The sequence below is a fragment of the Aethalodelphis obliquidens genome, unplaced genomic scaffold (assembly GCF_003676395.1).
Source record: "Aethalodelphis obliquidens isolate GAN/ISIS:26980383/991018 unplaced genomic scaffold, ASM367639v1 scaffold77, whole genome shotgun sequence".
Lineage (NCBI taxonomy): Eukaryota > Metazoa > Chordata > Mammalia > Artiodactyla > Delphinidae > Aethalodelphis > Aethalodelphis obliquidens.
The window spans coordinates 1,640,113-1,654,953 of NW_020838021.1; positions in this window are offsets into that span (position 1 = coordinate 1,640,113).

Genomic DNA, 14,841 nt, shown 5'->3' on the forward strand with positions numbered 1-14,841 from the left:
GTCAACACCTGAGGCTTTTGCTAATTATCATCCAGAAAGTCCGAAGTAGGCTTTTGTTGGTGAAATTCATTACTTGTTAATTAATATGATGGATTGTTAGAAATGGGCTCTTGCTGGAGAAATGAAAGTTATTCAAGATACGCTTATGAGTATTGGCTTAAGTATTTTAGAGTTTCTCTCTATATTCGATGAAAGCGTTTTAGAATCCAGTGAGGCATTAGTGTAAAGTTGGTCTGAAACAGTTTGAGCAGCCACTGTCTAGGTTCTAGAGGATTTTTAGCTGCCTGATATCAACTATAGACAAAAAATTATGCCTCTAGAATAGTGTTGTACCTGCCTTGAGTTCTCTTTCATGCAACGTAGTGGTAGGAACACCTAAAATGACAGAGAGCTAAGTCTTTATAGAGCTTACAGAACAGATTTATAAACAGTTTCTGCCTGCTTGCTAAGGAGCTTTTGATTAATGTATGTGTGGCAGAATTTGGTCTTATATTTGCTTTCATTATAACTTGGAAGTGAGGCTTGGGAAAAGTAGCTAAACCTCACTCATCTCAAACTTCTGTAGTGACAGCCCTTATCTACAAAAAAGAACCTAAGAGCTGTGCATGATCAAATTGGCTTAGGTCAGTTTGCAACAAAAACTTTCTCTGTAGCTGAGCTGAGTAATAACTCTGTGAAGCAAAAAGCTTACACAGAAAGGAGAGATGAGTCCCAGTAGGTGTTTTATTTCTGACCCTAGTCTCTTTTCTGACATTTGTCGAGTTAATGCCTTCAGGGCTGGCCTGTCAGAGGAAGATCAAAGCTCAGGTTCTTACAGGAAGTAAGAAAAAAAATTCTGCTTTGCCTTTCGTATCCTTAATTAAAGCCTTTGAGAAAGCTGAACGTAAGGATTAGATAGAGGGTTTTTTGTTTTTTTCTTTGTCCAAGAATGTGCTAAATATCACAGATCTTTTAGTGCTTTGTTCTCTCTCTCTTTCTCTTTCTCTCTCTCTCTCTCTCTCTCTGATTTAAAACAGGAAGAGAATATTTATTTTAAAGAGTTAGAAATCAGTGATCTGCCTTGGTTTCTAGGAGAAAAGTGTGTATGTCAAGGAAGGGGGTGGGTGAGGATTGGAGGGAAGGCTAAACAAAGAAAAGCCCAAGGAGTGAGAATTGTACTGTTCATTGACCTACTGCAGGGCCATTACTGTAAGTAAAGTACAGGAAAATGGCATCAAGAAGAAGATGGCATTCTCATTTGACTCCATCCTTCTGGAATTCTTTAGGGGTCAGATTGAAAAACAGCTCTCATCAGTAAGAAAGGGACACAGGGACTGTTAGACTCAGTTAATTGTAATATACCCAGACCAAAGCTTCAGAGAAAAACTGGAGAGAGGCAGGTGGCCAGAGAATTTTAGCAAAAAGCTTATATATCCTGAATAACCTGGTTAATTCAATCAAAAGTAAAACAAATAAAATCCTCCAGGTTTGCTCATCTCTGTCTCTGAATAATGACAAACTCTCCCTTGCAAGTCCAGATCTGGACTCAACTCCTCTCTGAATATCACCTGATCAACACTGAACTCTTGCTGCTCTACTCTTTATTCCCCACTGCCACCAGCTTCCATTCTTTGTATTCTGGACACTCAAGCCCTTCTATTTGTATTTCCTTTCAGCTGTATTTGTTTGCATTTGTTAGTATTCCTTAGGCTTTTCAAATATTGTTCAATTTTTATCCCCATATTAGACTGTGAACTGTCAGCTCTAAGTACTATGTTGTTTCTATTCTACTATCAAAGAATCTGTAACAGTCTCTAAATTTATTGCTTTGGAGTAGAATATCAGAATATTAAGATTTCTTAAGTAGCCTGGGATAGATTATTTTACTCTGAGAGTAGTAAGGAACAAAACCAAGATTAAAGAGTAGTCACGGACTTTGAGTTGAATTTCTCTAATCTCCAAGTGGCTTTTTTGTTCCCCTGCCCTAGGTCCATGTCAAAAACAAAACAAAACAAAACAAAATAAAACAAAAGAACCATGAAGGAGAGTAAAAACAGAGATGGGGAGGTCCAGAGAGAGATAAATTAATTATTGTTGCTGGCTTGCTTGGCACTGGTGGTATCCTGTGCAGAACATTTCTGGACAACTCTTGGCACTATTGGCAGAAAAGTAAAAACTAGGTATAATTCTTGTAGAATGGTAGTCCATGGAACTCTCTCATTTTGGAATAGCTTGTTCAAAGGCATTATTATGTATAAAGCAATGAAATAGGTTATTGACACTTCCACTCTTTCTCTCAGTTGGGAATCTGTAATATAAAGGAGGATCCTATATTCCCTATCCACGTCCTGTGATGTCTGGGTCTCCAGCCTTTATAGATGCTAGCTCTATTTTACAGTTCAAATAACTTTCGTCTGGGTACTATCTCCAACCACCCTCCAACTTATGTTTCAGCTTCATAACATTGATAAATCTAATGTCCTTTCTTCTCATGTTAGTTGTTAACAAATGCCTATGTCCTTACTTCAAGAATATCCCATTTTATAATTTTCATACACAATAATCCTCATTCATAAACAGTATTTTCATAATGTTAATAAATTCAAGATGGGGTCATCTTATGGTGCCATGGGGTGGTGGATGGGGGAGCATCTTGTTTTCTGTCATTTTATTCTTGATGACAAAAGAGCTACTTGACCTACTGTGGTGTGAGATGATTGATTATAGAAGAAAAAGACTCCTATAGGCTCCTCATTAAGCTGACTTTGAGTTCTGTTCCTCAAACATTGCTTCCAATGATGAAGCAAGGGAAACGGCAATAGGCTTTATGAGAAATTCCTTGTCATTTCATTGTGGTTATATTGTTAGGTCACAGGTCAGAATCTTGGTATGAATAAAATAGTCAATTGTCTGGAAATAAACTTTACAGTCAAGCTATGTTATTAGGAAGATTCCTGACACTATTAGCATGATCGCTGCAGAAGGAAAGAAGGTACCAAAACAAAAGAAAGTCCTATTTTCTATTTGCAAAGCATGCTGGTCACATGCAAAACAACTGGGTATTTGTGGGCATAATTTATTGGAAATGTAAATATATCAATATTATAGTCTTAATGCCATTGATACGTACTTACTGCACATCTGTTTTATGCTTACTTTAACTGCATGTTGCTCCCTGGTACATTATTATTTTATTGCTTCTACGCAGCTAACAGCCTGTGTTTGCAGCATATCAATCCGTTTGCTTTTCACATTTTTAGAACTGCATTGTGCCACAATATCTTATCAGATAAACAGTTAAAATTCATTAACTTGGATTCTAGCATTTGCAACCCTTTATACAGAGATTGTGCAGAGATTGTGTTACCTTCTCTTCGTAATTGGGGAAATAAAAGTGTTTTCTAGGCAAATGAATATAGTAAAAAAGATTAGAAAGGAACTACTTGTACTGCTTACTAAAATGTTTCTCTAAAAAAAATTTGAAGTACTTACTTGCAATCAAAATTTGGTGTACTTTTCATGATAAAATTTTTATCTGTACATTGAAGTGGGTTCCCTAGGAACTGGCTATATGGTACTCATATAGGCTTATTAATATTATTGTGTTTATTTGAAATAATGGTGCTGCCTTTCTCTCAAAATATTTTATTAATTCAGACAGCCATTCAAGTTTATTTTGCTACAGTGAGCTACATTAAAAAATATACTTGATCAAGAGTCAGGTAACCTGGGTTCTAGTCATAGCTTTGCCCATTGACAATTACATGAACTTCAGCAAGTCATATAACATCACTAGTCCTTGTTTTTCTAATTTAAAAAATTAGGAAGATATCTTTTGATGCTAAAATGCAATGATTCTGTGACACTTACCTGACTTCGCCAGGATTTGTGTGTATATAATATTTTAGATATAACAAATCTATTAATATATTAAACAAAACCTTTCTGCAAGTACTTGATCTACCTTTAAATGACCATTAGCTGGTTGGATTAGAGATAGACACCTGGCCCAAAGTGGACCTATCAGATAATGAGTACTTTCCCTTGGCATTGGAGTTAAGGCACTGAGAGAATAGGACAGTTAAGCAAAGGGTTCTTGAAGGAAATGACCATGTGAAATTTTGGCCAGAGTTAACTCCAGAACAAGTCTAAGCCAAGTTGAGACTGGAAGTATAGAGGATCAAAGATCCATGAATACAGAGAAAAAGTAAACCTGCAAAGAAGAATAGGAGAATTAAGTATATACACAGATAGAGACTGGAGAACTTATGACCCACGAGAGATAGGAAAAGTAGTTTCAGCTTCTGACTTTCTAGGTTCTGTCCCACCTGGCCCAATAGTATCTTGGGTTCAGTCCTTGGATATCTATAAGATTATCTGTTATATCCATAAAATAAACCTGTCTTGACTTATTCTACTGTGATTGTAATTCTGATCTTTGAGTAAGATTATATAATTAATTACCAACTAATTTTTATTTAATGTTATACATTAGTAAAGTACTAAGTGCTATGGGAGAAGCAAAATTAAAAATGAAGTTCAAGCCGTGGTCCTTTTAAATAGAATCTTAGAAATGGGTGGAAAAACTAACACTTAAAAAGCAGTGGGACTTCCCTGGTGGCACAGTGGTTAAGGATCTGCCTGCCAATGCAGCAGAAACGGGTTCGATCCCTGGTCCAGGAAGATCCACATGCCACAGAGCAACTAAGCCCATGCACCACAACTACTGAGCCTGCGCTCTAGAGCCCACAAGCCACAACTACTGAGCCCGCGTGCCGCAACTACTGAGCCCACATGCTGCAAATAGTGAAGCCCGCATGCCTAGAGCCCATGCTCTCCAGCAAGAGAAGCCACCGCAATGAGAAGCCCACGTGCTGCAACTAGAGAAAGCCCATGCACAGCAACAAAGACCCAACGCAGCCAAAAAATAAAAATAAAAAGAGTGAATGGCATCTGCCAATATTTTATTTTAGATATCTCAAATGAAATTCCATATCACAGATAAATTTATAGTAATACTATATGCATGTTTTTTTCATTATAAACTATGTGTGCTTATAATTGTTATGCTGTGAATAAAGATGATTTATGCAAATGTGTACAGGATGATATATCGAGTGCAAATTGTTCTGGGTGTGTGTTGCTGGGAGAATTAGCTATCATTTCTATTCATGCACAATTTAGCCACTGGGATCAGTGCTTGGGGGAAGAAATTATACATTCTTCTTTCAACCCTAGCACCCCTACTTCATATAGACATCAAGAAGTTAAACTGATTTTTTTCATGATTCAAGAAAGATATATTGTGAAGAGGGAAACCTGAATTGATCCTCATATTACTTTGAGGAATATTTTCATTTAGAGTCTTTTCTAAACTAACGCTGTAAAGTATTTATTGTTTGTTGTCTGTGGCCACTGAAGTCTCTACACAGTTTGCTTAGTGGTCAGCTGATAACTGGACTGAGATTTCCCTAAAAGCCCCGAACCAGGAAGGCTCCCAGTCTTTGCCAAGCATCTCTGTGTATGTTGGAACATACTCTTAACTGTTAGCCAGGCAGTTTATAACTCTGCCTTAGCCTTCACTTCCTGATCGCGGAGAGTCTCAAGGTCAGAAGTGAAAGCTTACAACCTTCTTAAGTCTTTCTTGGAAATGTACACAGCCTTACACATATGCACAGCCCTAGGCATGTGTGCAGCTTTCTAGGTGCCCAGGAATATGTATGAGCTTTAAAAAACCCCTATGCACATCTCATTCCTTTTAAGTTTTGGATTAGCCTCGTGTTTGCTCCATCTCTTATTTACTACCTCAGACAGCTGAGATATTCAAGAATTGCCTCTGACGATTTACTCTATTAAACTCCCCCAGGAAAAAGGCTGTTCACACTGGGCAAGCTCCAAATCTGGTCAAATAAAGGCTGACTTGTGAGTGGTGTCTTCTAGGGAACCACCCTCCAAATCAAATAATGACAATTATCTGGGAATTTATCTTTTTTTTCTACCTCCCTTTTTTTAAACATCTTTATTGGAGTATAATTGCTTTACAATGGTGTGTTAGTTTCTGCTTTATAACAAAGTGAATCAGCAGAATTTATCTTTGAAGGAGAATCTAGCCTTTCTAGTTCCTCTGGTTGTTACCAGACTGTTGCTTTTCACCATGATTGTGCCTGCTTTCAATGCTACCATGAGATTGGGAGGGGGTTATAGGAATAAGGCAATTTAAAACACTACAAATCTTGCTGTTCTAGCTTCTATTCAGTCATTTTTCTTGATTAAAAACTCCCCAGATTCCTGCAAGCCTTCGGTTAATTTTGAGTACTGAAATGCTGGAGATATATATAGATATATATATATGTGTATATATATATATATACACACACACACACACACACACACACACACACAGATACTTACTATTCAGAGGTGATCATTATTAACATGTTGATACTTACCTTGTTGCGTAAAAATATATTATGAAAACTTTCCCATATCCTTAAATATCCTTCTAAAATATGGGAATTTAAGTTTTCACAGTATTCTCTTTCCAGTTCCAAGGTTTCCTAGGCCTCAATAGCCCATGGGTACTAATGGGTTCACCTAAACCACTGTGACTCAGATTTCACTGGTTATTTTCCTTATAAACTTTTAAAAACTATTTATTTATTTATTTATTTGTCTGCATCGGGTCTTAGTTATGGCACGCAGGATCTTAATTGCAGCATGCGGGATCTTTCGTTGCAGTGGGTGGGCTCTTCATTGCAGTGCGCGGGCTTCTCTAGTTGTGGCACACAGGCTTCTCTCTAGTTGTGGCACATGGGCTCAGTAGTTGCGGCGCATGGGCTCTGTAGTTGTGGCACGTGGGCTGTAGAGTGCGCAAACTCAGTAGTTGAGGCGTGTGGGCTTAGTTGCCCTGCGGCATGTGGGATCTTAGTTCCCTGACCAGAGATCGAACCCACATCCCCTGCATTGAAGGCGGATTCTTAACCACTGGGCCACCAGGGAAGTCGCTTCCTTACAAACTTAATGTAAAACTTCAAATATACACAAAATCTTTCCTACTCCTCTAGAAATTGTGTACTCCATGTCTTTGAACAGTATTTTACATAAACCATTGTTTACAAATTTATATGATTAGAATTAATTCATAGGAAGGGTTTTCTGTACAACTTGGTTAAGAGTATGAATACATTTGATGCTCTTGATCTATCTTGTCTAATTGCCCCTTGGACTTGATTTTTAAAAGCTATTTTTGCCTTGAGATTTTCTAAAATCTGATAGAAGAAACTCTTCCATGTGTTTAAAATCTTTCTCGGGCTTCCCTGGTGGTGCAGCAGTTAAGAATCCTCCTGCCAATGCAGGGGACACGGGTTTGAGCCCTGGTCTGGGAAGATCCCACATTCCACAGAGCAACTAAGCCCATGCGCCACAACTACTGAGACTGCACTCTAGAGCCCACGAGCCACAGCAGCTGAGCCCGTGTGCCACAACTACTGAAGCCCGTGTGCCTAGAGCCCATGCTCTGCAACAAGAGAAGCCACCGCAAAGAGTAGCCCCCGCTCGCCGCAACTAGAGAAAGCCCGCACGCAGCAACGAAGACCCAAGACAGCCAAAAATAAATAAATTAAAAAAATAATCTTTCTTGCATTAACGTAAGTAAACTTTTTTCTGAATATTATACTGTGTTTCTTGAAAAATCTAAATTTACTGGGATAAATTGTATACCCCCATACACTATTTAGTCAAGTACAAATAATAATTTCTCAATTGTTACATAATAATTTGTCTCTTCAGTTTACTGTATAGTTTCAACATTTTCGTTTCCTTTTTAATGATGATTTTATATTCTGTTTAAACAAACTTTGCATTCACGAGTAAAGATACCCCTGATGGTATTGCAGCTATTGGAGGAAAGTTATTGAAGTCCCTGAAAGTATGAGAGACAGCTATTTACTACTTCTTGATGATTGCATCTTCTCTGGGTGTAAGCTCCTAGGAAAAACTTTTAGTCCAATTTTAGTCTTCAATTTTCAAGGCAATGTTCATTCAGTTTATGCTGCTGCACATTCAAAAAGTCAATTTATCAAGAATCTCTGATCTTAGGCAGTAATTATCCTATGCTCCCCAGAGTTACATGTCTTTCATTTGGCTGCTTGTTTAAACTGGCAAGTCTGTGTTTTTCTTTCCTGGATCTTCTTGTTTTATTTTATAAGTGTAAAATTGCAGGAGGTTAAATTACAGTATGCATAGTAATACCAGTGATAAGTTCAACATTTGAAGGGAGGACATAGAGGATATGACTGCAAGACTGAACTTAACCAGTTAGAAATAAATTATTGTTTGTTTCAATATGGTTGAGAGGAAATGACTAGTCTGTCACTGAGTAGTTCATTGGTTGGAACATTATAACAAATGCTACCACTGTTAGCAATGTTTTTTGTTCATTCTTTTTAAGATCTTACTACTTATGTGTGACTAGAAGTTGTCCTAGTATCTCAAGTTTGAAAGACATGGCATATTCTCTGTCCTTAAGATGCATACCTTTTCATAAATCTGCAGGTACAAACAAATGAGTCTAACTGGTGACGCTTAGTGTAAATTGAAACATCAGCTTTGAGAATACAGTTAATAATTTAAGTATTAGGCACACTTAGTTACCTGCATTTCCCCAAATCTCTATAGCCTCTGGAAAGAAGAAGCAATGCTAATCAAATTTTACTTACTCTTGCTTTTTTTTTTTATGTCAGTCACTTACATGGCTCTCTGAGCGAGGAAATACAATTTTAGGTGCTTTGTTGCTTCAGTGGACTCCCGAGGTTGGGTAATTCATGTTCTAGCAAAACTGAGGCACTGAAGGTGCCACAGTATGCTGTAAAAAACCTGTTTGTCCTTTTTTTTTTTTTTTTTTTTGCGGTATGCGGGCCTCTCACTGTTGTGGCCTCTCCCGTTGTGGAGCACAGGATCCGGACGTGCAGGCTCAGCGGCATGTGGGATCTTCCCGGACCGGGGCACGAACCCGCGTCCCCTGCATCGGCAGGCGGACTCTCAACCACTGCGCCACCAGGGAAGCCCGGTCCTTTTTTTTTTATGTTATATTCCACTTTGCAACAGAATAATGAGCTGATGAACATCACAAAATTTTGAGGGTGGGAGATGTGTTCTTCTCCAAGACCAGTAGGAGGCGGCAACCTATACATACAATTATGTATATAATAAACTCAAATGTCCCCTCAAGTAGATTGTTACAAGTTTTAGACTGGAGCAGGGGAAAGATTTTTCAAGCTCATTTTGGCTTTCACCCGAAGTTATATCTTCCCACTTAAACTTTTTAGTTACAAAGATGTCTTTGGTTTTCAGTGGTTGGCCTTCTTTCCTCAAATGGCTCAGAACTTAGGTAAAGAAGACACCTGCCAGGGAGTAAATTCTGGAACCAGGAGACCAAGTCAGGCTGTGGTAACTTGCAAGTGTGCAGGTACAACCAGGGTCAAACCCAGAAAGTCATGGCTTAGCAAAGCCAAGGGCACCATTCAAGTCTGCAGTCAAAGATTGTGGCCAAGGTCTTAGCTGGGTACAAAAAGTCGTAGGGTGTTCCTAGCCCATCCTAGAGGAGTGTTATTGAACCAATGAAATTTGAAATCACAGACTTTTAAAATTCTAAGGAAAACTCCAGAGGATGTAATTATAGTAATTTTCAACAGATTTTTAATTTATATCACTTTTTGTTCATTAAGTTCTTTCAAGGAAATGTAATATTTATAATGAAATTGGGAGACTGATTGGCATATTTTGTAAGGAGTGAAGACTCTCATACCAGACAGCCTGGGCTCAAATCCTAGCTCTACCACATACTCAACTTGTTAAGTACCTTCACTTCTCCATGACTTCAGTTTTTGGTTTGTTTGTTTTTATGGGTTTTTTTTTTTTACCAGCTGTAAAATGGGGAAAATAATGGTACCTATCTTAAAGTGTAGTTGTAAATATTAAAGGGATTAATACATGTAAAGTTTTAAAAACAGTGCCTAGTGTATAGTCATTACTCAGTAATGCTAGGCTTCAGATGAAAGTGTAATGGCTCTGATTGAGAGAAGGGAGGGTATGGACATTTCAGAGTCCTTCTCTCACTTAGCTTAGAGCATGGCAGCCTCCATGAGGATTCATAGAATTCTTATGGTTTTCCAGAGCATACATTTAAATGCTTTACCCCAATATAACCCCCATCCATTCCAAGAGCCCCTTCTAGAGTATCTATGTCAGCTACAGACATTTGACCTTAACACGTTCAGCAGCGGTGAGTTCATTACTTTAAAAAGTTATCATACAGTTCTAAGTACCATTGATCCAAGAGAAAACAGGATGTAATAGGAGGAGAAGGTGTCCTTGACTCTGACATATCTAGAATCCTATCTCTATTACCTCTTAGATGTATGCCTGCAGGCAGATGACTTAACTTTTCTGATTCTTCATTTACTCGTGTTGAAAATGGGGATAGGGGCTTCCCTGGTGGTGCAGTGGTTGGGAATCCACCTGCCAGTGCAGGGGACACAGGTTCGAGCCCTGGTCTGGGGAGATCCCACATGCGGCAGGGTAACTGGGCCTGTGCGCCACAACTACTGAGCCTGTGCTCTAGGGCCTGTGAGCCACAACTGCTGAGCCCACATGCTGCAACTACTGAAGCCCGCGCACCTAGAGCCCATGCTCTGCAACAAGAGAAGCCACCGCAATGAGAAGCCCCCACACTGCAACAAAGAGTAGCCCCCGCTCACTGCAACTAGAGAAAGCCTGCGTGCAACAGCGCAGACCCAAAGCAGCCAAAAATTAATTAATTAATTAAAACATATTTTTTATATATATAAAGAAAATGGGGATAATCTCAGTACATAACTCATAGATTTGCTATGAGTGTTAAATGAGATGATATATGTGATGTGCCTGGCACATAGTAGGCACTCAAAAAGTTGCTTGTTATGATTTGAGTCATTGTTCCTGTTTGCTCTTCGAGTATCAATGGAAATTTAAATCTTTCTTCCACTTGGTTGCCTATAAGATTTTATAGTTAAACAGGTAACATAAACCCCACTTCCACTTTTTGTCTTTTCCTGTCATGGCTTTTCTCAAATGTTCTTCATTTGACATTTTTTTGCCCAGAGCCCTCAACATCCTGGATGTCCTCCTTTGATTATACTTTAGTGTGTCAGTGATTTTCTAATACTGTGTCAGTCTAGCCTGATTACCAGTTACATGTGGGAATTAGACCTCCTTAGATAGAATGCTTTAAGTTTATTGAAACAACCTAATTTTCTGAAGCTTCATTAAGTTCCTGGCTCATATTCAGCCTATGTTTAACTAAAAACCCAGATCGGGGGTCGCGATGAGAGATTTTACCTAAGTTTCTGTGAAACCGTTTCTTTGTTCCTGCCTTACTGAAGGAAATGCGTAACCCAGAGACTCAGTCTGTTGTTCATAAGATCAGTCTAGGAAGTATCTGCGCCTGTGCCATTAACAGTCTCCAAATACTAGGATATAGGATAGAAAATACCTATGATATGAGGAAACCTGGGCAAGTGTTTTCCACAAAACCTTACAGTTTCTCCTGCAATGTCTTCCTTTTCATCTGTTATACTGTATTGACCCCAAACTTTAAGTTGATAGGTTCATAAAGATGCATCATGAGAGTCATGGCAAGGACAATGAAAGTGCTCAAATCTACTTTTCGTCGTTTCCCACAACAATAGACAGCCTGTGTTGGATCAAGTACTTTGTCTGGGATAGCTGCTGTGGTTTTGCTCTTTTTGGACATCTAAAGTTACTTATTCCTTTCTGACGTTACCAATTTACACTTATAATTCAAGCAATGAATGTGGAGATTTTGTTTTGATTCATACTAAACATCTACTAAATGTCAGTTACTATTGCCAGACGCTAGAGATGTAATGGTCACAGAAATGTATGTGATCTCTTCTTTGCCCTTAAGGAGATTACAGCCAACTGTGACTAAATAATTCCACTATAATATAAGTGCTATTTCACAGGTATTTATTAGTGCCAAGGGAACGCAGAGGAGAGAACGACTAACTGCTTGCATAGTGAGGTTGAAATAAAAGAGGTAATTTTTTTTCTGAGACCTGAAGAATAAATAGGAATTTTAAAATTCAACCAGGGTTTTAAGGTTTAAAGGTCTTATGTGTATGTGTGTATATCTATATCTATATATCAAATATATGTGTATTGAGTATTATATAAAATACATGCTATATATTTTGGAGAGATAACATCTATCTGCCTTAAGAAAATATAAATTTTTAGCACTTTTGAATTATTTATTTTTGTTTATTTAACATAAAAAGTGTTTATCATTCTTTATTCCTTTAAAGCAGTTCAAATGGCTTTTGTTTGACAAAATATCTTTAGTAAATTTCTTAAGAATTATTTTACAGATGTGTTCCCTTTAACATAAGTTAAAGTGAAACCACTGTGTTTAAGCTGTTCTTTTATCCAGACTTTACTAATATAGACTTACTTCCATCCAAGTCATTTGAATTTGAAGAAGCAGAATATATCTAGATATATGAGTAACAAATGCACCCAACCTAATGGATCTTAGTCAATTCTTGGCTGTGAAGAAAACCAATTTTAACCTGGGAAATCGATTGGAAATGGGGGAAACTCAGTTGGCAGGAAACCAGTGACCAGGACCACTTAAATTGGGTTAGAAATGGAATTTCAGACTACAACATGCTTTAAGATTTGGAGGAACTAAGCAATCTAGTGAATATGGTTTGCTAGGAAGAAGTGTTAAACTTCCTGACTATGGAAGAATAGCATATCCTAAGGGAAATTATAATTAAAGCACAACAGATTGTATTTTTCTTTTTTGGAGGAATCGTAAAGAGCAAGACGAATTCAGTGCAGCCTCCCAAAGGACTGTTCAAAGATCTCTAGGTAAAGAAAAATCTGTTCTGGAAGCAGGAGGAGAAAAGGAAAATGGAATAAAATAAAAGTCTGTTGCATCAGTCAAGAATTTTAGGAAAGAGATAAAGGCAGCAGGAAAGTGAAATGAATTCATGCCCACAAAAGCAGTCAGAGATTATAAAGGGGCACAGATAATGGGAAGCCTTTATGATTATATCACAGAGAGATCAGAAACAAAATGGATTGGCTAGTAAATTGAAGAAACTATAATTAAAAATGACTATTAAATATGTGCTTTCTCAAATCTGTATTTAACAATAACAGTGCATTTCTTTTCTACGAGCTATTTGGACAAGTTGGAGCTAATGGAAACTAGATGAAAAAGTGAACAGCCAGGAGCTAGTAATTAAATAAGAAAAGAATGTACATTAGGGAATAGGAAACTTCTAGGATGAATTCGCTTGTCTTTTACGTGAGCTCTTTTTTTTACTTCTATATAATCAAACTCAGTCTGTTCCTAAACAGCTAAGCCAAGTGGAAGAGTATCAGTGGAAGTCAGGTAAATGTGTTTAGAATCACAGTTAGCTGAGTGCAGTTATGTTACAGGAAAGGGATTTTATAAATTTTTGAGAATTTGGTAGTCATATACAAGATAATGTAAGAAAACCATGGTAAATTGTATCTGAAGGCATAGTTAGTGCCTGGCCTCCAATAGGTTGTTAAGAAATACTTCTAGTGGCACAGATACCATTACCTTCCCAAATTATAGTACTCCACGGAGAACCAGTTGTATTAGATACAAATGTGTCTCTCATGTATTTTAGAATTGCCCAAGACATAATGATGAAAAAAGTAAAATTGTGTATTTTACATCTGCCTGATCCCTGCTCTTAGACTATTTACAACCAAGCTTGCCATCCAAACTTTCCTAAGCCTCTTTGTTGTAAAAATCTGATGTATTCATGCCCTACCCTATTAGAACCCTACTCTCTACTAGCAAACTAATCAATGAAACCAAACTACTGTGATCGTGTGATGCCATGTACTTCTGGGTTATCTTTCTGAAGCGTTAATCATTTGAAAATGATCTCTCTCCTGGAGACCCACAACCTAAATTTAGTAACAAAAAGTTACTTTTTTATAGTAATAATTTTAGGGAAATATGGAAGAATATCGGGACAGATTACTTAGACAGGTGAAGCTTTCAAGCATCCTTCTAATCCTACTACACAGACTCATTTGTAAACTAAAATCATTTTAGTCTTTGAAGCTAAAATCGCTGAGTATTTCATCACATGTCTGTCTACTAGGCACGTTACATGGATTAACTAATATAATCCTCACAAAATAACTCTATAGATTAGGTATTATGATTGTACTCTTATTTACAGATGGGGAAATGGAAACTCTAAGATTAACTTGCCTCATGTCATACAGCTAGTAAGTCATAGAGCTGGAACTCGTATCTTCCTGTGTCTCATTCCAGAGCCTGAGTTCTTTAGCACTACTCATACTGCCTATATATTGTATCAATATCACCTTTTCATGGAATAAGGTGTGCTTGAAAGTATATGTTACGAGGGGTGCAGAAGAGCAGGAAACATCTAAAACATCTCTTTTGTCCTGAATGTCTCTGTATAGGAACATCAGTTAGGCTTCTCTGTGCTTTCCCTTATTGAATCCCTCTCTCAGAGGAAGAAGACTTAATTATCCAATTGGTAGACTCAAGAGAGAGAACTGGGCATGCAGAACTCAGCACTCTCTCCCTTTCTCTTTAATCTCAGTCTCTCTGCAGAGAACATTCATTTTACTCAGCTACTTTGTGCCTTAAGTCTTTCAAGGCCTAGCTATTTCCCTGCAGGGAGAGGCTAGCGTTTTACCACACAGCGCCTGTTACTGGGGTTCAGCATTAGGAATTCCACCTTTGACACACACCTAATGCAAGTGCTTCAATAGCTC